At 40.6% G+C, this 27,177-nt stretch overlaps 1 long non-coding RNA gene across 1 annotated transcript; it reads left to right on the top strand.

Annotated features, from left to right (window-relative positions):
- Window positions 1-159: 159 nt before the first annotated feature.
- LOC137156245 (uncharacterized) lies at window positions 160-26,700 on the top strand. Its single transcript, XR_010920724.1, has 3 exons — window positions 160-371; window positions 2,103-2,188; window positions 26,612-26,700. It is a non-coding gene; the product is annotated as an uncharacterized lncRNA (long non-coding RNA).
- The last annotated feature ends 477 nt before the right edge of the window (window positions 26,701-27,177 follow it).

Raw genomic sequence — 27,177 nt, 5'->3', positions numbered from 1 at the left:
TAAATTAGCTTAGATTTTTTTTCAAAGAATAGAACCAATTGATGTGTTCACTAAGCAGAAATAAAGACCCATCTACTCTGCTTTCTTATTATAATCTTAAATATTTTGGGGTGTGCTGCTGGGAAAGAAAATGTTCTTTTATGGCAAATGAGAGGCAAGTCTCAAACTTTGATTTCTCTTTAATCAACATGTCGTCTTTTGAGGTGGCCAAGGGTCCAAAGCTCTACCCTTAAACTCAGGAAAAATTTCCACTGCCTCCAGCTGGCCAAATTCTTAATTTCTACTGATGGTGTTCGGTGGTTTCAATGGGGGTGTGATATCGTACTGTACATGTGATGCTGTGAGCTTATCAGATCTGCATGCTAAACAAGGTTAAGCCAAATTTTGAATACCTCTGTTTTTAAAAAACAAAACCCTTACAAACAGATGCTACACAGGAAGTGAGGCTGGCAATTCAGTAGAATGCTCTTTTTGAATAGATACTGAGTCTGCTAGAGTAGATTGAGGACTCTGCTACTGGAGGTGCTGTGTCTGGGGCACCTGCCCCCTAGGTTATTGAATGAGCTGCAGAAGAAGGAGTGTTAGGCCAGGCATTTTAGGCGAATGCTAAGTGAGTTAATTCACTCAGCCTTTCTACCACCACCTTTGGAGAGGATGGCTATGACGTAGTCACATCTCACTGTGCTTATCTTTTAAGCCATCGCTGAGATTCCAAGTCTCTTGAGAAACAACAAGTAGCTTCCTACCCGAAAAATATTTCCTCCCTTAGTCATCTGTTGAACTTCTAAACTTACACTGTTGTAATGCCTGTGTTTGGCAATCAGGTCTGGAACATGAGGCAGAATAAGGCATGTTATTGCCCGAGCTTGCAGAAGTTGAAATGGAAGATTTGTACCATTGGAAAAGGGGGATTCCAACATTGCAGATCTGACACACAACACACTTCTCACCTTGAAGAGGCTTGAGATAGGGCTAATTTGTAGCAAAGAGCACAGCAATCAGTTTAACATTCTCACTGGTCTCACCAGGGCCCCTCTGCTGTCAAAATTACCACTGGCCTGGACCCATCCTTTCAGAGTTTACAGGGACAATGTTTTTAACTGCCATGAATGATCAAGGTGAAGTAACTTGATCTTAAATGACTTGCCCCTTACACCACAAAGAGCCTGTACACCCATTCACAGATCAACTAAGCACCCAAACAGAAATCACTCTCCACCCCAGAACTGAGCTGCTATTGAGCAACATTACACAGCAGTGCCCTCCAGGCAGTGAAGAATATCCCAGACAATGGATGTTACCGGAAGAATCTTATGTCAGCTAAGTGTAATTACCCCAACTGAAATTTGGCCAGGACCCTGGGGCTAACCTTCCTATCACAGGCAAAATGTGACATGGAATATTTACTTAATGGCTACATGTTGTCAGGGATTTTAATAGCTCTCTTTCCCCATAAAGGGCACTCTGCTGATGGAGTGGCCCTCAGCATGATGCTAAGGCATTGTCACTGACTCAGGGTCTGGCTACACTGCAGTCAGTTTGAGTGATTTCATCACATGCAGACATCTGCAAGCTAGCCTAAGTACCACCAGCAGTGCAGCTGTAGCAGCAGCGGCACTAGAGGCTGTAAGGCACTAGACTGGGACTGAGATCCTAGCCCCATTGAAGCCAGGGAGAGTTTTGCCATTGACATTCTGGCCAGCATGTCTATACCTTTGTATATAATATGCACACAATTTATATGAAAAAGAGCTATTACAATGTTACCTTTAGAAAATAGCCTCCTTTTTCAGATGTAGGTCTTTAAATACATCAGATTTCGGTTGCTACTTAAATGGTCTGTGGGACAACCTGACCCCTGTTGCATAGATCCAACACATAAAACATGGAAATTGAGAAGAATCAATCACTGACTCACTGAAGGGATATATAGAGAAAAGAGAACCCATTAGGTTGCGCATTTACCTTTTATCTCCATTTGGTTTTCATTGACACAAGGACTGATTTACTTCTTTGTTTACATTAATAATAGCAGACAACTATTAATTACTAATTTGTTAGTCTTTAAAGTGCTACAGAACTCTCGTTTTTGCTGTATACAGGCTAACCGGCTACCCCTCTGGAACTTATCTATGGATGCTTAACAGCGGTTTGGATTCACCCTTGCTTTGTCTGAAGCCTTGCTAAGGTATCTATTAATTGATATACCAGTCTACAATGACCGTCAACACTTAAATTATCCTGTGTCAACATGGGAGAGCTCTCTGCACACTCCCTTCATAAGCCACCTGTCTCAACACAAGACACTTCCGAAAATGAATACACTGAATAAACAGGGTAAAAGTTAGACCTTCGCTAAAAATCCATACCTATTACAAACAACGTGGGTGAAGTAATATCTTTTATTGGACTGACTTCTGTTGATGAAAGACACACTTTTGAACTACACAGAGATCTTCAGCTCTAGGAAAAGTATGCAAAGTATCACAGTTAAATACAAAGCGGAACAAATTGTTTAGCATAAGTAGTCAACACACATTGCAAGAAACAGTTCAAGGTGAAGTGGCTAGTTAACACCTTTGCAGTGATAGGACAAAAAAAGCTGGGTTACAGATTGTTGTAACAAGCCATAAATTCAGTGTCTTTATTAAAACCTTGCTGTTTTGTTTTTTTTTAGTGTCTAGCAAAGTTCCCAGGCTCATCTTTTGAGGGTTTTGAGCAGGCTTCCTTTGAAGATGAGGACTGAGAGATCAAACGTGATGTGATCATTTTGTGAAAAGTGTTCACGGTTGAGTGATTTTTGCATTTTTTTTCATCTTTTTTTCTGTGCGAGTCCATTTGAGAGCGTAGTGATTGATTGTTTGGTTTCATCCACATAGTTGTTGTTGAGGCATTTAATGCACTGGATTTAATTTAATGCACATTTAATGCATGTGCCTTTCACAATATGTGGCGTAGTGCTCCTGGATCTTGAAAGGTGTGTTTGTGAGAGGGGGAGGAGTTGATCATCATAGCTATGGAGAGATGTCTGCAGATTTCGCTTTCTTATGGCACAGGGTCTGGTTCCACTTTAGGTCGGTGGGGTCTGGTTTGTGAGAAGCTGGATTCTGATGATGAGCTTGACAAGGTGTGAGTGGTGTTTGAAGGCCAGAAGAGGAGGTTCAGGAAAGATTTCTTTCAGGATGTGGTCCCCATTGATTATGGGTTGTAGTTGTTTGATATCCTATATGGGTTCCTGTGGGGGATGGTATCAGCTAGGGGTTTGTGGTTGATGGGCTTTTTTCTGTATCGAAGCAGGTTCTCTTGGAGTATTTAGGTAGCCCATTTCATGATGCAATCTACTTCTTGGTGGAGTGCTCTTGTTTGGTGAAGGTGGTTTTAAGTGTGTTTAAAAGTGTATATCCCAGATTTTCTCCTCTGAACATATTATGTGGTATCCAAGTGACTGGCTGTAGAATACAGATCCAAACACGTCAAGAAATCTGTTAAGGTAAGTGTGGTAATCTGTGTCCCCCCCTCCCCCCCCACAGTTGTCTATGGGGTGCCATTGGTGAAACTGATCTTGGTGCCCAGGAAGTTGATGCTGTTGTGGGAGTGTTCTAAAGAGAGTTTGATGGCTGGGTGCTGGTTGTTTGAAGTTGTGGTGGAAATATGAGGAAGTTTAGGTAATCTGTCCAGAGGATGAATATATCATGATGTTTCTCAGGTATATCACTGGTTTTGTGTTGCGTTTGTTCAGAAATTCTTCCTCAAGATGGCTCATGAAGAAGTTGGCATATTGGGGAGCCCTCCTAGTAAGCCAGGGCTGTTCCCATGATTTGGCAACATGTTTGTTGTTGAATGTAAAATTGTTATGGATGAGGATGAAATGGATGAGTTTGGCAATGTGTTTGGAGTGGGTATTTGAGTGTTGTCCATTGTTTTGTAGATATTTGAGTCGGAGCATTGCAGTCACTGTATAGGATACTGGTATATAGGGAGATGGCATCCATGTGGCAAGGAAGGTATTCAGAGGTAGGTTGTTAATGCTGAAGAATTTATGAAGGAAATTGGTTGTGTTCTGGAGGAAGCTGGCTCTTTGTAGCTTGAGGATGGCTTCTGTCAGTCCTGCTTTTCCTTCAGTAAATGTGTCATGACCAAATATGACAGGTCTCCCTGGGTTTCCTTGTCTCTATCTTGAGAAGCATGGGGTGGGCTTGTGGGATATGAGGTTGTAGAGTTTTTCCTGGAATTATTTGGTGAAGGATTTGATGACATCCTTAAGTTTCTGGGTGAATTGGCATGTAGGGTCTTAGTTCTTTATAATAGGTGGTGTAGGAGAGTTGTTGGTTGGTCTAATTAACATAGTCATCATGGTTGTGATCTATGATGGCACCCCCTTTGTCTGCTGGTTTAGTTATTTCAAAGTTCAGTTTGTTTTTTACTTCAAATATTCTATGATACCTTATACTGAAGCTAGTGTAGTAACCTTGGCTCCAGCCCTAGCACCTGGTGGAGTTTTGAGTTTATTGAGATGCTATTAGGACCTGCAACAGTGATTGAGCAATATGGAATGTCGTCCTTGGCTGTTCCCTTCCCATGGTGATATATCATGGAAATTACTGGGAAAGTTGGAGGAAAATGAAGGGAGACTGTGTGTGTGTGTGCGGGGAACTCCTCTTCCTCCCCCCCCCCATTTCATTCTCTCCCTCTTCTACTTTTAATCTTTTTTACAGAAAGGGAAAAAAGTGGGGAGGAGGGAAGAGTTGGCAAAGGAACAAAAAATAAAATATGAAATTTGGTCAGCTTTTGAAAACTGAAATAAAATGTCATTTGAAAGTATTTTCATTTGAATTTTACATAAAAAATGGAGGCTTCTAAATGAAACAGTTTGCAAAATATTTTGATTCAGATAAAAGTGCTTTATTTTTTTTTTATTTATTTTTTGGATCAGGTCTACATTCTCCTGCTTCTGACTTACGGAAGTAGCTGTTTATTTTCATTTACAAAATACAAATCCAGTTAATGTAACATGAATTCATATGTACATAAACTCTGCATCTGGTTAATTTTTGTTCAGTAAAAACATGCTGTATTTTCTGCATCAGTCATTATTTCCTTGATCCAGAACTTCTGCGCAAATTTGAGACGTCTTCTGATATCTTTATATGGAATGTGGAAGTTGAATTAAAATGTTGACGTATCTAATGGACAGGATCTAAGACCACAATATATGTACAAAGTATCCATTTGTTTCACTGACTTTGCATTTTAGGGCTCATCTTAAATTAGCTTTCAGTCAGTTTGTGATAATCCTGCTCAACTGGTATGTGCATTGTTCCCTTAAAGCCTGATTGCTATGTCATCTATATGTCACCTTCCCTGCAATTATAATAATAATTTTAAAAAGTGAAGGGAGTATTAATTTTACTAAGCAAAAATTAGATGTGTGCCAAACTTCAGAATTATACAGTTAGCCAGATATGCAGGAAATCATGTTTCTATACACATTTCACTGCCTTTGTCTCTGAGGACTTCCCCAAAAATGTTTCTGTCACCTGTTGAGAATTCGTCTGAGTGTACAGTATGTACATACATTGTGGTCTTAGAACGTGCATAATGTCAACATTTTGATTCAACTTCCACATTCTATATAAGGACCTCCAGGAAACATTTCAAGTTTGGGCCGAAACTCTGCATTATGGGAGTAGCAATATAAAGATAAAAACATAGAATTTGTTTTACTGAACAAAGTTTAGCCAATTAGAGTTTCTGCACATGTGAAATCATATTGCATTAATTGCATATGACGTTTTCAAAAGAAAATAAACACCTTCTGTTAGTCATTGAGTTGGGAAAATGTAAAAGTGATCAATTTTTAAAATAAAAAAAAGTTTAATCAAAATCCAAATATTTTGTGAACAGTTCCATTTTTGACTTTCATTTTTAGAAGCTTCCATTTTTGATGAAAGAATTGAAATATAAATACTTGTTCCATTTCAAATTGATATTTTCAATTAAGTTTTCCAAAGCTGACAACATTTTGGTTTTTGTTCCTTTTCCCCCCACACTGGAAAAGGGAGAGAGAGTGGAGGAAAAATATTTTTTCCATTTACCTTAACGTGTGTGCGCATACAACTTTTTTCCTGTTTTTTTTCGCCTTTTCTAGTGACTTCCACCATACATTGCCAAGGATTTTGACAATCTCATATTTTCCCGTTAGCTGATTTTTGGTGCTATCTTCAGTATAAGGTATCCTAGAATCTATGAAGTAAGTAGCGTGAACTGAACTCTGAAATGACCAAAAGGTATGTATCTATTTTTAGTCAGGGTTTAACTCTTACAAAAATGAATACAGTGGATAAACACGGTAGGTGTCCTGTGGAGGTGGTTTATACAGGCAGTATGGAGAGAGCTCCCCCTTGTCAGCACAAGATTACTGCAGCTCTGGACAGCTGTCTAAGAGGGAGATAAAAGAAAAATCAAAATAAATGTTAAAAATAGCTTTTCTGGAGAGAGAACTTGATTTCTTGATTAATTATTGTGTTAGATTTCCCAAATCGTGTGTGTTTGTTTGTTTTTGTTTTGTTTGTTTGTTTAATCCAGATTTGCAAAATAGTTGAAAAATGTACCAGCCCACCACATGCATGAACACACATCAGGATAGACTTTGTGTTTCAAGCTCAAAAACATCTCTCTCTCTCTTTCTAACATAAGTTGTTCCGATTAAAAAAAATATTACCTCACCACTCTTGTCTCTTGTGAATAATCCACACCCCTAAGTGATGTAAATTACACCAACCTAAGCACCAATGTGGATAGTGTTATGTGGTGGTAGAGCTGCTCCTGCCAACAGAGCTACCACTTCTCGCGGAGGTGGAGTTGTTATGCTGATGACAGAGCTCTTTCCTGTTGGCACAGCAGCAGTGACCATGAGATGGTCGAGTTCAGGATCCTGATAAAAGGAAGAAAGGAGATCAGCAGGATACGGACCATGGACTTCAGAAAAGCACTTTGATTCCTTCAGGGAGCTGATGGGCAGGATCCCCTGGGAGGCTAATATGAGGGGGAAAGGAATCCAGGAGAGCTGGTTGTATTTTAAAGAAACCTTATTGAGGGCGCAGGAACAAACCATCCCAATGTGCAGAAAGAATAGCAAATATGTAGGTGCCCAACTTAGCTTAATAAAGAAGTCTTAACAAAGACAAAGTCCTGGCTGGGATGCTTTAGCTGAGGTTAGTCCTGCTTTGAGCAGAGGGTTGGAGTAGATGACCTCCTGAGGTCCCTTCCAACTCTAATATTCTATGATTCTATCTTCACCAGACATGCCACAGCAGTGCAGCTGCATTGGTGCTATACTGCTTCTAGTGTAGTCTAGCCCACTCAAACACCATTTTTCCTCTTTCTCTAACACAGACTCTGTGTCCCACCTTCCTGCTATTTATATATTGTCTAAATCTTAGCCCACAGGGATTCTTTGTGTTTGTCTATATGGTGCTAGTAGAACAGGTCTCTACATCCTGTCTGAAGTCTCTTGTAGTGCTACTCCAATACAAATAATACACAAACAATAACAGTTTAATCATCTTGACCATTTTTCAGCTTCGGGAGGGGTTTGTTTATTCTAATTTGGAGAATACACTATTGCTGTGGTCTAGGAGTGATTATTTACAGGGTTGGGTCATGATTACCTAAGCATTTACTTTTTAATTCTCTGTGGTTTTGTGGTGAAGGGAATATTAGATGCTAGCATTGAGATAGGACTAAAATTTATTGTTCTTTCTTAGGAGGGGGAATTGAACCAGTTCTGCTCTGTAAGCATAGTTGCTGGAGTTCCTGTGTGCATGTGATATTTGGCTTTAGCACTCTAGGGTTTCTACTAGGGTACGTTGGTTTTGTTAGCAGTTGGAGTTGGGACCTAGACCTCACTTCTGTACAGCTGAGTGAATTGAATTACACTGTCCAATAGTGTTAACAGTGGTTTGTTGGAGGTATAGCTATACTGTAGAGATAGAGCTATACTGTAGTTTTCTAGGCGTTTTATAGCCAGTCTGAAGCACATCTGATGTGCTCCTGTTAAGTCCAAGCATTTCTCATTTAGGATATGTTCAATTTCCATGTCTGCGTTGCTAACAGCTGGATCCAGTACTAAATGGTCCTAAGCTTGGGCCAAAAGCTTGATCTGAACACATCTGATTCCCTCAGGGAGCTGATGGGCAGGATCCCCTGGGAGGCTAATATGAGGGGGAAAGGAATCCAGGAGAGCTGGTTGTATTTTAAAGAAACCTTATTGAGACACATAGGAGTTCAAAATCTGAAATTTGCTGCTTAGGACCATTTCTATGCAAATGCAATATAGAAATAGCAACATTTTAAAACTGAAGTCTGATTCTTCCATCAGATTAGTTAGTTTGTTTAAACACTAGTTTAAATCTTATTGGTAATATTTTCAAAGGGGGTCTTAATTCAGCCTGTAAAATTGCCAGCACAATGTTGTGTATGTGTACACTTTATTGAACATATGGGAAACAACTTTTATAATGTGTTAAGCTAATACCCACTTTATCTTATGCATGTTCAAAATTTTTCCTTATCTGGACTTCTACAACCCAATTCTTTTAGAGTCCCCACTTCTTATAAGTTAAATACTTCTCTATTTCACAATCATTAACATTTACATCAATTAGTTGCCATAGCAATATTGAGTTAATCCTTGTGAGTTTTGGTTCTACATATTCCTTAAAAAACACCTTAAAATATCAATAACCTGGGTTTGCCTTTTCTTGCTTCACACCAGCTAACTGACTAATTACACTTATTTACTGCTACAACTTGTGACTTAAGGTCACTTGCTTGTCAGTTAATTATGTCAAGCGTTAGCCTAGGCCTTGGTTACTTCTATAAAGCAATCTTACAGGCCCTGGGCCTGTTGGTCCTCTATTTGCATTACTACATCAATCAATACTTATACCTTATCTGCATATGCAGGTGGCTGGCTATGGAGGGAACAAAAATTCAAGCATATGTGTTCAATGCAAATGTGAGTTTAGTGTATCTCCTCTATTGCAAGGCCGATAGTCATCTTTAAAGTTGAACTAAATTATAAAAACATTTGCATCTGGTCCTCGTAATGGTAGTTCTTCTAGGCTGCAGAATGCAATTACAGCAAACGTCATTCAGAAGTTAAGGAACAATTCTCCTGCCTCTCAAATATAAACACTGCAAAATTGGCAAACTCGTTCTATGAGTTCAGCCAATTTTCTTTGGAGGAAGTGTTTAACAACAGTTGGAGGCTTTCTTTAGCCTCAAGGAAACAAGAGTGCGTGGAGGGAGAGAGTTATGACATAGGAGAGGAAGGAGAGCTGGACAATGTTTGCTCCATTATAAGTTTAATTTAACAGGTCACCTCTGAGCTTGCAAACTTCCTCAATTTCACAAATCTAGTGCGCGATGATGAATAAAGTGAAAACATGATTCCTTAGTGAGCTGGAAAGACCTTTGACTTCATTGGGCATTCGATCAGGCCCTATATTATGGGTCTGTTAACCTTCATAAGGAATGTTGTGTGCACCTGGAACTTTCCTAGCAGAGTTACTTTCTTGAGAAGTGTTGGTTTACCTGTCTCAAGATCATGTGTGCATGTAGGCAGGACTAATGGCAGAAACTTGGGATCCAGAAACCGAAGACAGGGGTCAGAGCCAGTATCTGTGTCAAGAGTCAAGCAGAGGGCCAAAGCTAGAGACAGAGTCAGGAATCAGGCTGAGGGTCAATATCAGGTAGCAGGGTCTGTGTTGGGGTTGCAAAGATTGATTGGGAGTCAGAATCTGAGTCAGAGCCAAGGTCCGTAACAGGAACTCAGAAGCAGGGCGGTTATAACAGCTAACTATGGATCCATGTTGTTTTCTGAACACTTTCTGGTATGCTCATGGGCTTATATAGAATCAAGGAGCCAATCCGGGATTGCTAAAACCATTGTCAATCAAACCACTCAAGTCAAAACTTCCTGTGGTGTGCAGCCTTTGTGGATTGCTGAGAGTAGCTACGTTATGGCTGCAGTCAGGTGGCAGTGTGGCGCTAGTTGCCTGGTAGCCCTGCAGGCCCAGGTTCAAGTCCTGCCAGTCCTTACAACTTGCATATTCATATCTATTAATTTTGTTTTTTCCCCCATGAATAGATTTATTTTTCTATCCAGAAATTGGGTTTGATTCTTCTCTATAAAACTATAGTTCACAAAATCCATATGTGATATTCATAACAGCTGTGACATATTAGCTAAATCTGAGGAGTTTTTCATAAAGTAACAATTAAAAGATTTGATCCTCTGAACTGCCTTTACACAGAACCTCTGTCTCTGAAATCCTAGGCTCTGCAAGGTCAAGTTTACAGGCTGTAAGAACATATGTAATCCATTTCAGAGATGTTAAAAACTTTATATGATGTTTTAAAGCCAGTTCTTGAACCTGTGCCAAAAGAGTTGCTCATCTAGCAAGCATTTGGTGAAAGCAGCCTTTTTGATACAGCTGGGAGTATTCTCTAAGCTTTAGAACTAAATTAACGACACTCATGCTGCACAGACTCAAAAATCTTTAAAGATTTGGGGTAACATTTTTCATAAGCACCAAAGTGGCTTAGGTGCCCAAGTCTCATTGAAAGTCAGGGGGATTTAGGCCCTTAAGCCTTAAGGTTATATCCACACTGAAATTAAAAACTTGTGGCTGGCCTGTGCCAGCTGATTCTCTCCTGTGGGGCTCAGGCTAAGGAGCTGTTTAATTGTTGTGTAGATGTTTGGGCTTTGGCTGGAACCTGGGCTCCAGGACCACGGAGGGGGTGTAGTTGCCCTGAACAGTGACAGGGGATTTATATCTCCACCAAGTCTGATGTATGGAAACCAAGTTATTTGAGCTCAAAAGAACCAAACAAATCAACAACTAAAGGAACTCTCAACATTTTTCTTGAATTATTTAAAAAAAACCCACTCTCCTCCAATTTAGAGAGTGACCTAAGTAAACTTACCAAACTTCCTTTTAAAAACTTCACCCCGTGCTGTAAAGAAATATTTAAAAAAAGTTTGCCCCAAAGACTAATTTAGGTTTTCAGGAAAAAAAGTGCTTGGAAAGTAAAGGGCTAAGAAGGAAATTACCTCCCAAATCATAACCATGCTGCCACCAATCTCCCATCAGCATTGAGCTTTCCCTGGTGATGCTAGTAAAAAAGGCAAATAGAGGAGTGATCCCCATATTTCAGTCTGTGAGGATGGTCTGGATGCTTATCTGGGTGAGCATAAGAATGGCCATACTGGATCAGACCAATGGTCTAGATAGCCCAGTACCCTGTCTTCTGACAATGGCCGATGCAAGACACTTCAGAGGGAATGAATAGACCAGGTAATTATCAAATGATCTGTCCCCTGTTATCCAGTCCCAACATCTGGCAGTCAGAGGCTTAGTAGACATCCACTGGTTGCCACTGGTGGACCCATCCTCCATGAACTATCTAATTCTTTCCTGAACCCAGTTATACTTTTGGCCTTCAACATCTCTTGGCAATGAGTTCCACAGGTTGACTGTGTGTTGTGTGAAGAAGTACTTCCTTTTGTTTGTTTTAAACCTGCTGCCTATTAATTTCATTGGCTGACCCCTGGTTCTTGTGTTATGTGAAAGGGTAAAATAACATCTCCTTATTCACCTTCATCATTCATGATTTTATAGACCTCTATCATATCCCTCTTTAGTCATCTCTCTTTTCCAAGATGAATAGTCCCAGACTCTTTAATCTCTCTTCATATGGAACTATTCCATACCCTTAATAATTTTTGTTGCTTTTCTCTGTACCTTTTCCATTTCTAATATATCTTTTTTTGAGATGGGTTGTAACCCTTCTGTGCCCAGGGCAGCCATCTGAGAATGCCAAGGTCAGGGCAGGCTGTAAATGGAGAGCAGATTCTCCCAGCACTGGTGGGTGGCACTGAAGCCAGACTTCCCAACCAGCCACAAACTGCGTTGATTTCCCACACTAGTTATCAAGAAGCCAGTATACAAATACACATAGCCTCCTTTACTGCATTCCAGTCTCCGACTCCCAATCAGCCACTAGGTCCGGTAAAGAGACCAGTTATTTAAACTCTATGCTCTTTACTAAAAAGGTTTCCTCTAACCCCAAAGGGTCAGCCACAGTACCAGATCAATATAAGTTTGGATTTTACCCAAAATACCATGCTGCCAGCCAATCCTTTAGTAACTAAAACTAAAGGTTTATTATAAAAAGAAACAAACCATAAGAGAAATGTTAAAGGATTAAAGTCATCAGATACATATAAATAATTTGAAAGTCCATGTACATCAGGTTTTTAGAAGAATTGTGGAGTTTGCAAGCTTATATTGTCCCTCTGGAATACATCCACTATTTGGGTGGGTCTCAATCCTTTGTTGCACAGCCTTAGTTTCCCTTTACAAAAGCCATGTTGACTCTTCCCCCAACAAATCATGTTCATCTATGTGTCTGATCAATCTGTCCTTTACCATTGTTTCAACCAGTTTGCCTGGTACTGAAGTTAGTTTTACTGGCCTATAATTGCTGGGGTCGACTCTGGAGACTTTTTTTTGAAAAATCAGCATTATTTTAGCTATTTTCCAGTTACCTGGTACAGAGGCTGATTTAAATAATAGGTTAGATACCACGGTTCGCAGTTCTGCAATTTCATACTTCAGTTCCTTCAGAACTCTTGGGTGAATATCATCTGGTCCTGGTGACTTATTACTGTTTAATTTATCTACTTATTCCAAAACCTCTTCTAGTGACATCTCAATCTGAGGCAGTTCCTGAGATTTGTCACCTAAAAAGAATGACTAAAGTGTCAGAATCATCCTCTGCAGTGAAGACCAATGCAAAATATTCATTTAGCTTCTCTGCAATGTCTTTCTTGAGTCCTCCTTTAGCACCATGCTCATCCAGTGGCCCCACTGACAGCAGATTTTTCTGCTTCTGATGGACTTCACAACCATTTTCTGTTAGTTTGTGAGTCTTTTGGTAGTTGCTCTTCAAATTCTTTTTTGGCCTGTTTAATTATACTTTTACATTTGACTTGGCAGAGTTTGGTTTTTTTCTATTTTTCTCAGTAGGATTTGACTTCCAATTTTTAAAGGTTGCCTTTTTTCCTCTGTGACACATTGCATCTGAAAACACCCCAAAACCCCACATTCATCAATGTCATGTAATTATGATATGTTCTGTACCAGGTATGCCTTGTCTGGTATTATCTTGATCTGCTAAACATTAATATCCTGTTGGATTATATGTGTTACCATAGTAAGTGAAGTTATAGAATATTGTGGTAACTGCTACTAGAACATGTTGTGAGGTGAGAACCACCTAAACCAGATTTTCAGGTACAACAGTGAAGCGGTTGCACATGCTAACAGGCCACCAAGGAAAGAATCCACTACCTGGAATTGCTTACAGTGTAGATGTTCGCAATGGGGTTGCTTGACAAATGGGAAGCAGCTGCTATGTCACATGCGTGGACTGTTCTAGCAAGCTGAAACAGACTATAAAAGGAGGGGCGCCACACTTGCATTCAACTGAACACCTGAAGAGTCCTGAAAGACAAAAAGACTTTGAAAGGGGGAAGGGGAATCCCAGGCTGCGTTTAAAAAACTGCTTGTACCAGCTAACAACGAGACATTGTGAATTCAAGAGCTTGTTAGTATGTAGAACTTAGACTGTGACCTTATGTTTATTTCATTTGGTAACTTCTTTTAATCTCCTTACACTTGCCAGTTAAAATCTATTTTTCTGTAGTTAATAAACTTGTTTTATATTTTATCTTAACCAGTCTACCTTTGAGTGAAGTGTTTAGACAAACTGCTCAGTGACAAAAGCTAGTGTACTTCCCTTCCACTTTGAGGGAAGGGCAGAGTGGATAATAATCTTCCCTGATCAGGTTTTTTGACCAGGGTAGATGGTGTCATCCTGGGCTAAGGAGCCAGCTGGAGTTTCTCTATTGTTGGTTCCTGAGTGACTGAAAAGCATTCATTGAACTAAATTGGGTATGTGGAGCCACCTGCTCTCAGATTGGGTGATAACAAGGTCTGGAGAGGCTGTTTATGGGTCACCAGCCAGAATGATGTGGAGGGCTCACCCTACACTAAATAGTTGATAAGGGTATTGAGCAGTTCCGCAACTCCTAGGCTGCACCACAGGGGTTCTGCATGCTGTCACTGCCTCTGATTGCTTCTTCTACTCTGCTGTTTAGCAATGGCACTCTTATTTTGTTCCTCTTTCTATTGTTTTATTTGGAGTATAAACTTAATTTGAGCCTCTTATGGTTTTTTAAAAAAAGTTTCCATGCAGCTTGCAGGCATTTCACCTTTGTGACTGTTGTTTTTAATTTCTGTTTAGCTAGCTTCCTCATTTTTGTGTAGTTCCCCTTTTTGAAGTTAAATGTGACTGGAGTGAGCTTCCTTGTTGTTTCCTCTACTCCATCATCTCAAGGATGTTAAATTTAATTCTATTATGGTCGCTATTACTGAGTAGTTCAGCTATATTCACCTCTTGGATCAGATCCTGTGTGCCACTTAAGACTAAATCAAGAATTGCCTCTCCCCTTGTGGGTTCCAGGACTAGCTACTCCAAGAGGCAGTTTTTAATGGGGTCTAGAAATTTTATCTCTGCTTCTCATCCTTAGGTGAAATGTACTGAGCCAATATGGGGATGGTTGAAATCCTCCATTATTATTGGGATTTCTATTTTTGTAGCCTCTCTAATCTCCCTGAGGATTTTACAATCACCATTATCATTCTGGTCAGGTGGTCAATAGTATTTTCCTACTGTTGTTCTCCTATTATTCAACTGTGGAATTTCTATCCATAGAGATTCAATGGTATAATTTGATTCATTTAAGACTTTTTTTTTACTATATTTGACTCTATGCTTTCTTTCAAATATAGTGCCACCCCCCCCCACCCCATCAGTGAGACCTACTCTGTCGTTCCTATATATTTTGTACCCTGGTGTTAATCAATGAGTCATGGTATCACTGTTCAACCAAACTTCTGTGATGTCTTTTACATCAATATTCTCATTTAATAACAGGCACTCAAGTTCACCCATCTCAGTATTTAGACTTCTAGCATTTGTACATAAGCATTTATTTAGTTGTCTGCCTTCATATGATGTAATTGAATGGGACTCTTTCATTTGACTATTTCTCTTCAGCTCCTGTACTTTATCAACTTCTATTGTCTTCTCTTCTCTAGGATATAGAGAACCCCCATTAATAGATCCTCTCTTATGGTATGTTTCTGTCTGAACCATGAGGTTCTCCGCACCTGTTGGCTTTCCCCCAGCCTTTAGTTTAAAAACTCATCTACAACTGTTTTAATTTTGCATGCCAGAAATCTGGTTCCATTTTGGTTTAGTTGGAGCCCATCCTTCCTTTATATCTCCTCCTTTCCCAAAAGGTTTCCTAGTTCCCAATCAACCAAAAATCTTCCTCCCAATACCATTGTCTCATCCACACATTGAGACCCTGCAGTCCTGCCTGTTTAACTCACCCTGTGCGCGGAACTGGAAGCATTTCAAAGAATGCTACCATGCAGGTCCTGAACTTTAATCTCTTACCTAACAGCCTAAATTTGGCCTCTAGGACCTTTCTCCTACCTTTCCCTAGGTCATTGGTACTGTGGCAAGGCACCTCATTTGCCTCCTCAGTGTTTCTCCCTCTGGGAGTGGGGGCTTGAAGTAAGGCAGTCTGATTCTGGAGGGTTTTCTTTATTCTTCACTCTGGTTTCTTTGTTGATATTTACATGTACACATCGGGGTAGGCCCAAGGAGTACTTGTCAGCCAAATAAAAAAACCAAAATCATAACACAAAAAAGGAATATCTGTCCCTGCCCCCTCTCTGGCGTGTTGCCTTGTAATGCTGGCTTCTGGGGGCCAGTTCTTCCCCAAACAGGTAGTTAGCTGAGTTGATTCCCTTAGAGGGAGGAGAGCAGCCTTGCGTCAAGGAGAAGCCTTTTCTCCCTGCTGCCACTAACCCTGCAGTAGCTTGTCTCTCATCCCTCCTCCCTCTCTCTCACCAGAAGAGGAGTTTTTAAAGTCCTTAATTTCAGTTCTCCTGGTCATCACAAACCCAACTATCTGTATTTCTAATAATTAAATCCCCCTTACTATTACTAGTCTCTTCCTAATAACTGGGGTTCTCTCTCCCGGAGGGGTATCCTCGATGTGAGAAGATACCAGGACATCATAGTTGGGATCCTCCTTCCAGATGGATCATTTCGCTCTGCTCCACTCTGATGTTCTCCTTCCCTAGGACTTTCATCCTAGTCCTCAACATCACAGAGGCTGTCAGACTGGGAGTGGGACCACTCTACTGTGTCCTGAAAAATGTTCTCTGTGTACTTCTCTGCATCCTTCAGCTCCTCCAGTTCAGCCCCTATAGCCTCAAGAACCTATACTTGGTCTCTGTTGGCCATAAGCTGCTTGCACCAAATGCACACACATCCCACCTGCTCACAGGCAGGAAATCATACATGCTGCATTCAGTGCAATAAAGTGGATAGCCTCCACTCTGCTGCTGGAATCTGCTTGCATTGTTTTTACAGGGGAGGGGAGTTAATTACCCCAGGTTTAAAGAATGTTAGGTGTATCTGGTTCTCATGCTCCCTCTCTAAACTCCGTTTTCTGCTCCTGGTTGCTAGCTTCTCTGGTTGCTTAGTAGCTGGCTTTTTAAACCCTTGTTCTTCGTGAATAGACCTGCCTCTTTGTTAAGGGGTCCTAAAGGGATTAGGGATCAAAGGATGGCAGGCTAGAACCTCCTTAGGAAGCTCTCAGCCTTGTCTAGCATGCCATTAGTCTCAGTGCACAGCCCCCCAAACAGACTACACTATAAACATCAAACAGCAGACACACAGTGCAAATTGCTATGGATTTCAGTGAGAGAGCAGGATCAGACCCAAAGTAAGCGCTGGTTGTAGACACAAGTAGCAACAACATAACTTGTTCTGTTTTCAACAGACTGCTTGATCCTTCTCATGGTTTGTGGGGTGGAACTTTTTTCTGTTTATCACTTACTGCTGGATTTATTTTCTCTTGACATTTATATTACATGAACTTTAGGTTTCTAAACCAGAAACAATTTAGCTTACCTTCTGCTGGCAAGAACTGAGAGCCAGCAACTACATGCACCTATACCCATGCTGTTTCTTGTTTTGTTTTCTTTTACTTAAGTTATACAGTAAAGCTAATATCCTTCATACGTCTCTTTATTTTAATAGAACTTCATCCAAATTCCTGTTTCCTGTACCATTTTGACTTTCCCCTATGACTCAGACTTCATTGTTTTGTTATAAAAGTAACCCACATCTCCTTTCACTGAAAGGTATTTCATAATCTCCCACGCTTGGTGCAGAAAGCAGATTTGTTTCCAACCGCTTATGCAGGCATTTATTCAGTTCATCATAATAACTAAAAGAGCAGGGCACATAAAACCCAGTCTAACTTTAAGCTGTACTTCCCATTTTATTTCCTTTTGCATGCTGAGCAACAGCCCCTGCTGTGTTTCTAAATGTTAATTTTAAAGACTCATGGGGTTCTATTAATGGATACTTTCTTGTGCTCCTAAACCAGTATCAGGATCTTGTTAAAAAATTGTCCATATTGAGCAAATCTGTTCTTTCCATCACTTGTTGAAGGTGGAGAATCTGAAGGGGTGAATTCTTAAATAACTAAATGTAGTTGTCTTCTTTCAGAAAGTTTGTTGAAAAATAACATCGTTCTGAAATGTGATGGAGTAAAATGGAATTCAGCTCTTTCAGAAAATAATCCTAAATATCCTTTAATGAAAGAAGGCCACACACATAATTAATAGATGTAATTAAACTAATAATTGTGGACACAGAAATTAGTGCTAGTGAAGGTGAGGTACTATTATTATAATTTATATTATTAATGTAGTGCCTAGGAGCTCCAGTCATGGACCAGGACCCCATTGTGCTAGGTGCTGTACAAATGTGGAATAAAAAGACAATTCTTGCCCCAAAGAGGTAGTAGTCCCGATTTAAGATAGGTGTCATGAGGACACCATGTATTCTGAGATTCCTTAGCAGTGGACTCTACATCTTTCTGTAGAACTGAGTCCCGTATCTAAGTATTAATTTGAAACAAGTTATGTTTCTAGCTCTTATAGATACAAACAAACAAACAAACAAACAAACAAACCCCTTCAAAATACAAGCCAAGCGTAAAACAATGCAGTTTTTCCCTGAGTCTGTGGACAGCCTAAAACTACAACTCTGAGATATGAGAACTCCCCTTATAATATCAATGGGCTGTTAGCTCAGAAATGTAATGAGAACAATTTCAATGTCAACATTCATTATTTCACTGCTGATCTTTTAACATAAATGTTCACTAATAGGTTGACCCCTGAATCCAAAACAATTGCTGGTGCCTTTCCTGGTGCCAAATGTCCCTTATTCACCTGTCCACATGTTCAGATTCCCCTCCAACAGCTCCTGTAATGGCATTATGAACTATAAGTACAGAATCTGAAGTGTAGTTGTGAAGCTTCCTCACAGGGCTGAGAGTTACCTTGTTACTCTCAAGTCTTGGTGAGAGAGAGTGCTGCTTATGCTAAACTGAGTGTCATCTCCCTGTCACTCCAGTCTGTTAGACACCCAAATAACTTCCCCAGAAGCTCTGCCAGCCTTTACTTTGCCCTGCAGGTTAACTGTAGGTGCACCTCACTCCCTGCGCCCCCTTGAAGAGTATTCCCCGGTAGCATACAACCACTGTCACTGGACAGGCACAGAATTAACAGTTCACTGTCTCCAAAAAGACCATGTACCAGCCTGTTTAGTTTGGCTGAGGTGGGGGGATGGGGTGAGGGTGGTAGAGGTGGTAACAAATTAGGTAACTCTTAATCCTGATTGCCCAGAGGAAGAGTCACAGTTGGTTTGCTGTTTGGCTGAGGCTCACATTTCAATCACTCCTAAACTAGATTTTGAGAGATTCGCAAGTGAGACGGTAGGAAACCAAGAGAAGGTTGCAGGGCAGTTGTTTTCTGATTTCTTTATTTCAGGTGATAGAAATAGAACAAAAGAAAGTATAAAGATGGGCTAAGGTAACTAGAAAGCCAGAAAACCAAGCTGGGGCAGGCCCCAGTGAAACAGCCAAGAAGTTAGAGCTGGTGGAGAGAGAGAGAGAGAGAGAGAGCAGAAAAAGATCCTTAGCACCGGCAAGCCTCTCTGTTGCTGAGGCAGGGGGGGTAACACAGTAACCTACAGTTCTGGCACCCCAATAAAGCGCCACAATAGTGTAAAGTGAAAACGTAGCGGTAGCGGAAAACAAACTCCATTTAATATCAAAATAGCACATATAGTGCACTAATTTGTATTATTCATTTTCATGCTTGCTTCAGTAAAAATTGCCATTATTTATTGACCTGAAATTGCTACAGGATTTCCTGTCTTCCACAGCAAGGTCTCAAGGTGTAGCCACGCTGCAATTGGAATTTGGAAATGTGATTGCCTGCAGCATGTGCAAGCAAATCCTTTGCTTGAACAAGCTTGAATAATAATAGCAGTGAAACCAGGATAGCACGAAGTAGCTGCTCGAGCACATACCCAGGGTCTTAGGCAGTCCACGGGTTCTCAAACTTTTTTTCCCCTGGGACCTCCTTTGAAAATATTTCAGGCTGTGACGATCCCCCCAAAAAAGTGATGATGCCCCCCCATGCCATGTCACTGCCCCCCCCCCAACACATGCCATGCCACCCTTACTTCTGTGCTGCTGCTGAGGATGGTGCTGCCTTCAGAGCACCCAGCCAGCAGCTGTTGCTCTCTGGCCACCCAGCTCTGGAGGGCTCTGGCTGTCAGCCATGAGCCGGGCATTATGGTGGTGTGGTACTACTACTACCACTACTAAATAATGAGTAATTTGGCTGTCCCAAGTTCAAGTGCTGTTAGAGTGGCTCCCTATGTCCTTTTGTGTTTATTATGTGATTTATCATCTGATCACTTGGATAACAAGGTCCAGAATATGTAATAAAATTATTTTAAAAAAATAGTGTTCAAGCTTTTTAGTAACTTTATGTAGTTGCTGTTGGCCTATGAGACCTCTGACGCTTGTTTATTTCCAAAGCTAATGTATAACATGCTGTCTTGGGAAGAAGCTCATTGGGAGAAGATTAATAGAAATGAACATTGGAATAAAATTTTCCATTGTCCCTGAAAGTCAAATGCAACAAACACTTAAAAAATAGAACAAAAAAAGAGACTTTGTACATCATCTAGGTTGGAGGGGTAGCAATAATTATTACTGAAAACCGTGTCACCGGTGCAACCTATTTGCCCTATTGGTAATTTGGTGGCAGGCAGCTTCTTCCTTGACAAAATAATCTGTACTCTAAAGTCCTGATTCAAACCATTGAAGTCAGTGGTAGGAAGGACTCCCTACCCGTGGATGCCCCACTACACTTTTTCCACAGTTTGGCAACATTTTGTGTGTGAGAGAAAATCTGCAATTTACTTAAACTGAAAGAAAGTTTAAAATTCAGTGTTTGATCACCACTGACCATTTTATAAATGATTACAAAGTAATTGGCTTCAATTTCTTGACAATCCAATTATCTTGTTTGTTTGTCTTTATACAGTAACTCAGTTTAGATTAGTTTATGCTGCATGGCCAGATGTTGGTAATGCAGTCAAAATTAAATACTGTAGCAGAGACTTTAGCCATCAAATGAAGTAGCCTACTGTGACATCATTTTAGCCTGGGGTGTCGCTGAACATAGCATACTTGAAATAAGTGAGATCACTGGAAAGAATTGTCCCCACAAATTGCATGCATTGTCCTCTTTAAAATTAGGTCTGTAAGGTCAGGCAGCTGTCATGCAGCTGTAATTTGTCAGACTTGTCATTACTGTACATGATTAAGTGGTGTCATTGTCCATAGCTATGGCATTACAATTGAACCAGTTTGGTCTGTAAAATATGGGCCTTTTCTTTAACATCAAACATACTAACTTTCTGTTTCCACCAGTAGTTTGCTTCAACAAACATTCCTATTGTGGCAAAGCAAGAAAAATCCATTTTTCTTTGGAATCCCTCTAGTTTCCTTACAGTATCCTTGATTTAAGTAAGCATGAAAGCTTTTCTGACTGAGTTCCTTTATAAGATTAAAATTCTTCCCATAGATTGGGACGAGCTGGCTGGCAATAGACTGCAGTGGTGTCACATCATACATCAAAGCCTCAGCCCGTTTTGAAGAGAATCATCTTGTTCAGGAGGCTAAGAAACAGCAGAGGAGGAAGGGAAGTGTACAGCATCCCAGCCAGCAGTTGTATTCTCTCTAAGCAACTGCCTGTCACACGTAGAAAAATCTGTAGAGTACAAATTGGACTCCTCAGCCATCTTAGGTCTCATCAGTGACTTTTCCCCCTGGCAAACATCACCCTCGTATTGAGGGATCATTAATGACAACCTTTGTCAGCCTTAGCAAACAACTGCTAGTTGGAATATATTGTCACTTTCTCCAGCAGCACTTTTTTTTTTTTTTTTTTAATGTATTACCCTTATTTTGTCTTGCCAACATACAAAACGCAGCCTTCCTTGCCACAAAGGGTGTATTTGGCACTCACATCAGAGGGCGTAGCAGCTGCACAGCTTTTCTTTGCTTGCATAGGTCCCTTAATAAAGGAAAAACTGAATGGGTACTAATAACTCCCAGGGGAAGGATTTTAACATGGCAAGATGAATACAATTAACTTAAAAGGGGAAGTGCTGATGGAGGATTTAGCAATGCTCCTTAATTGCTGTACTGGGACACAATGAAATTAAAAAACAAAACAAAAAACAACTCAGGGGAGAGGGGGAGAAAGGGTGCTTTTGCAGCCTTGAAGTACAGCAATAAGGGGAATGCCAGATTAGTAGCCTGGAGAGGCTGGGATTTTTCTTGTGGTAAAGGAAGTTCCACCTACTTACACAATATTAGATTGGGCCCTAAGAAGTGCTGTGTCTGTGGAAATGGATAACACAAAACCTGGCTAAAAATGTCTATATCTATTTTCCTCTCACACCTCCCTTTATATGGATCTTAAACATTTAAGATATTTGGAAATAGAAGTGCTATGTTTTAAATATTCACATTCTTGCAGCCCTTTCCAGTCCTAGGAATTCAGACTCAGTTTTACTTTATCTTTCTATTCCAGTTGCCTCTCTTCATTAGCTCTACATTTCCCATTCTGTAATTCTAGAGTTACCTCCAATATCTTGTAAGCTCATCAGTTAAATGATTGTCCTTCTGTTAGGAAAAAATATTCAGATACTTCTAATTTTTGATGCTAGCATTAAAAATATCATTTTTTCACGAATTTTTTTTTCTTTATGAATGGATGAGTTAAAATTTTGTATGGCATGATGTTCTAACTCATGTTAGTTGGAAGTTTTCTGCAGAATTGTTGGGAAATGATGGAGAATGTAAATGGTGATTGTTTTTTAGTCATGCACATTAAATACATTAACTACTTTGAGAATATTTAAAAATAAGTTTCTCATGTAATTAGTTTTATTTAATATTTTTATACCTTAGTTATTATAATATTTATGTGGAATGGAGATGGTGGAGTCAAATCGGAGTAAGGTGACTCTGGTGGCAATGGGTTCAGATTATTATGAAGAAAGACTATAATTTCCTGTGGTAGAATAGAACAGAATAAATAAATGCAAGTCTGGATAAAAGATTTGGTAGAAGGAAAATCACAACTCGACACCTCTTGTCTTGTCTTTTGATTTCAAGTGGTGGCTTTTAGAAGACCTAAATAATGAAACTTAAATGGATATTGCAGTTTATCAACAGGTAGACTGAGATGTTGCAATAATTTAAAGGTTCCATGCACACTTTTTAAAGTAAGTGGAATCTGGCAATACCAAAAATAGGTAGAGAAAAAGGTGTGCATGCTCAGTGGTGATTTACAGCATTGGGTAAAAGTAATCCTGTAACTAATTCAAAATAAGATGCATTTTTGTCTATCCAGAGAAACCTCCAAATTATGGTAACTTTAAAGGTCTGTCACTCTGGAGAGTGATTTGAGACTTTGAAACTGAAAAGCATCAAGTGCACAGTTTCAGATCAAAGACCAGAAATATGTAAATAATACAAAATTAACAAGGCACACATAAAATGGATTAAAAACTGGCTAAATGATAGGTCTCAAAATGTAATCGTAAATGGGGAATCCATCATCGAGCAGATGTGTTTCTAATGGTGTCCCACGAGGATCAGTTCTTGGCCTTCGATATTTAACATTCTTATCTGTGAGCTGGAAAAGAGCTAAAATCATCACTGATAAAGACGGCAGACAACAAAGAGATTGGGAGAGTGGTAAATGATGAAAAGAATAGGTCACTGATTCAGAGCAATCTGGATTGCTTGGTAAAATGGGTGCAAGCAAACAATATGCATTTTAATACGGCTAAATGTTAAATGTATCCATCTAGGAACAAAGAATATAGGCCAAGAGGAGGAACTCTATTCTGGGAAGCAGTGACTTTAAAAAAGATTTGGGAGTCATAGTGGATAATCTGCTGTACATGAACTGCCTGTGTGACCCTGTAGCCAAAAGGGCTAATTCAATCCTAGGATGCATAAATGGGAATCTCAAATAGGAGTAGAATGGTTATTTTACCTCTGAATTCAGCGCTAGAATCCTGTGTCCAGTTCTGGTGACCACAATTCAGGAAGGATATTGGTAAATTGGTGACATTTCAGAGAAGGCCACAAGAATGATTAAAGGATTAGAAAACATGACATATAGTGAGACACTCCAAGAGCTCAATCTATTTAGCTTAATGAAGAGAAGGTGAAGGGGTGACTTGATTACAGTCTAAGCACCTACAAGGAGAACAAATATTTAATAATGGGCTCTTCAATCTACCAGAGAAAGGAATAACAAGATCCAATGGCTGGAAGTTGAAGCTAGACAAATTCAGACTGAAATTGGGTGTACATGTTTAACGTTTAGGCTAATTAACTATTGGAACAATTTTGCAAGGGTCGTGGTGGATTTTCTTTCCCTGGTAATTTTAAAATCAAGACTGGATATGTTTTTTTTGTTTTGTTTTTTTGAAAGATATGCTCTAGTTCAGTGTTTCTCAAACAGTGTTCCGCGGGGCTGAGTTGAAGGGTTCCACGAAAAAGCGGAACTGCGCCGCCGAAATTAAGAGAAATCATGGGCTGCCGAACAGCTGTTGGCGCACCGCCGAACAACTGTTGGCGCCGGGGAAAACTGTGCCGCCAAAAACAGCCTACACTGCACCGCCGAAAAAGGGAAAATTTCCCGGACTTTTCGGCGGAGGGTATGGCATGGCCGCGCAAGGGTTCCACGGTGAAATATAATTGAGAAACACTGCTCTAGTTCAAAATGAATTGGAGGGGGGGGTGCAGTTCTGTTGCCTGTGTTATACAGGAAGTCAGATTAGATGATTATAATGGTCCCTTCAGGCCTTGGAATCTATTTAATTGTTAAGGTCCCGGTATTACAGGCAGTATGTACATGAGTAACTTCACTTATCTAAGTAGTCCTTTTGAGTTCAATAGTGCTACATATCTGAGAAGTCAAAGGAGGTACTCACATGAGTGTTTGCAGGATCCAGCCCTAAAAAGGAGAGGTTTAAGAAGAGCTGGTTGAAGAAATAAGTGCAGTTGAGCCATATCTTACAGATACCATAATATAATTAAATGCAACATCCTACCACACACTAGCATCTCAACAACCTCCCCAATCTTGTGTGCATGGCTAGAGACCTGGTAGTACACTTACTAGTAGAAATATAGAACTGAATTTATACATACTAAAACTAGACAAAATCCTGAAGTTCTTATTGAGGGCACACTCAGGCAAGACACTTATTGACTTCAGAAGAAGATGTGTCAGAATAAGGCTTCAGGATTTGGTCCTCTTGTATTACACATAATTGTGTATTTTTGTTTAATTATTTCAAATTACAGTGTTTGTAAAACTGGAATTGCCCAGACTGACCCCCTTCCAAAATTTAAAATACCATTGGATGAATCTGTTATGCTTGGAAATAATTGGCAATAATTTGAAAAATTCTGGGAAAAGGAAAGAGAGGTTAAATGTACATCTTATAGTGGGGTTTTTTGCTTTTATTTTGGCATTAAATATAAGGCCTCTGATAAATATTTGGAATGTGCTTGGGGGCCTTTGGACTTTGTGGTTCTACAGGCTAGAACTTGTGTTTTTGTGTTCCATGCATTTCCCTTATTATAAACCTGAAACTAGAAGAACAAATATTTATCTGTTACTGAGCTTTTCAAATGCCAGATGGTACTCAACAGGATTGTTTGTAACTGAGCCATCAATGTGGTTATTGTAGTAGCTAAAAACCTTTCCAAATGATAACCATTCAGATAGTTCACCCAAGGCCCACCGACAGCAATTCCGGGCTCCAGGACAGAAGAGTCAATGGCCACCCTTGAAAGGGAGGGCTGAGGTCCGAGTGGGCTTCTGCCACAAGTTTTTACTTATTTATTATGTGCCATGCACGTTCCCGGGCGGCTGAGGAGGCGGTATCTGCTACTCAGCTTCTCGGGTCCCTTGGGATCCCCAGGGAGAGTACTGATGAACCTGGGAAACTGAATAGCAGATACCACCTCCTCAGCCTGCCTGGGAACCTGCATGGTGCATAATAAATAAGCTCGGCTCGGGAGGGGTGGAGAGCATGAGTGGCGGGGGCCTCAAGGGAAGGGGGTATGGGGAGAAGAGGAGGATACGTTCTCTTCTCCCATCCGCCCAGGCCCTTTTAAATCATCGGGCCCCTGGGCAATTGCTCTCTTTGCCCCCTCCCCCTGTTGGCAGGCCTGGTTCACCCTCTCTCTCTCCTGGGATGTCAGGGAAAGAGAATTTCAGTCAGAATCTCAGGCCTGGTCTACACTGGCAATGGAGGTTGATGTAACGCCACTTAAGTCGACCCCCTAAAGTATGCGTCTCCACTGGCACTTAAGTTCCGTCGATTTTAAAAAGCGGTAAAAGTTGAACTAATAAAACCATCTCTGCATTGGCGTAGTGCTGAATTCGAATTCGATGGGTCGAATTTGCATCAGTGTAGGCAGAGCACAATGTAAATCGATGCCACTGGCCTCCAGGAGGTATCCCATAATGCCCCGTTGTGACCACTCTGGACATTCATGCTCTGCTGTAATGTGGCCATGTACACAGGAAATAGCTCCTCCCCTCAAGCCCCAGAAAATCTTGAAAGTCCATTTCTGGTTTAGACAGTGTGGAGAAAGCTGTGTAGCTTAACTGCTCATGATGACTGCATGGCCCAAACGCATTCCATCTTGGAGTCAACCAGAGGTCTTGGATCTCATCGGTCTGTGCGGCAAAGAGTCTGTTCTGGTTCAGTTCTGAGCCAGCAAAAGAAATTTAGATATATATGAGAAGATATCTCGCAGCATGTTGGAGAAGGGGCACAACAGGGATGCGTAGCAGTGCCGCGTTAAGATCAAAGAGCTGAGGTAGACTTATCAGAAAACTAGGGAAGCTAACAGCTGTTCTGGCTCCTCGCCCAAAACATGTCGCTTTTACAAGGAATTGCATGCAATTCTCAGCAGGGACCTCACCACTGTGCCACCACGCAGCATCGATACCTCCAAAGAATCCCAGTCCAGGACAAATGAGGAGGGCTCTGTGGACGAGGAGGATGAGGATGAGGAGAGCGGGGTATCCATTCTCTCTGAGAGCCAGGACCTGTTCATTACCCCAGAGCAGTCCAGCCACACACAAGACAGTGGGACTGATCGAGATGCAGGGGAAGGCACATCTGGTGAGTGTGTGTGGCAAATCTTTTTTTGCGGTTCTGTCCCTAGTCCAGTTCTTAAAAGGAGTTTGTGTTTTTGAGGGGAAGGTCTTACTGGGTGGTGGCAAACTTCAGCGGAGGGTTACTCCCCGAACAGACTATTTATGTGCAGAGGTATGTGCCGAGAATCCTTTGTGGATATCTCAAGGAAACTTTCATGTAGGTAATCTGTTAACCTTTGCAGAAGGTTTCTGGTGAGGGCAGCCTTATTTCTTCCACCACAGTAGGATGCTTTTCCCCGCCACTCTGCTATTCAATGAGCAGGCATCATCGCGGAACACAGCATAGCAGCATAAGGGCCAGGCATGTACTATAATG

This window comes from Emydura macquarii, unplaced genomic scaffold, assembly GCF_026122565.2.
Source record: "Emydura macquarii macquarii isolate MOO-44397 ecotype Brisbane River unplaced genomic scaffold, CSIRO-AGI_Emac_v2 contig_1390, whole genome shotgun sequence".
Classification (NCBI taxonomy): domain Eukaryota; kingdom Metazoa; phylum Chordata; order Testudines; family Chelidae; genus Emydura; species Emydura macquarii.
The sequence above is the reverse complement of the archived record's forward strand: the minus strand, read 5'-3'. Positions and strand labels throughout refer to the sequence as shown.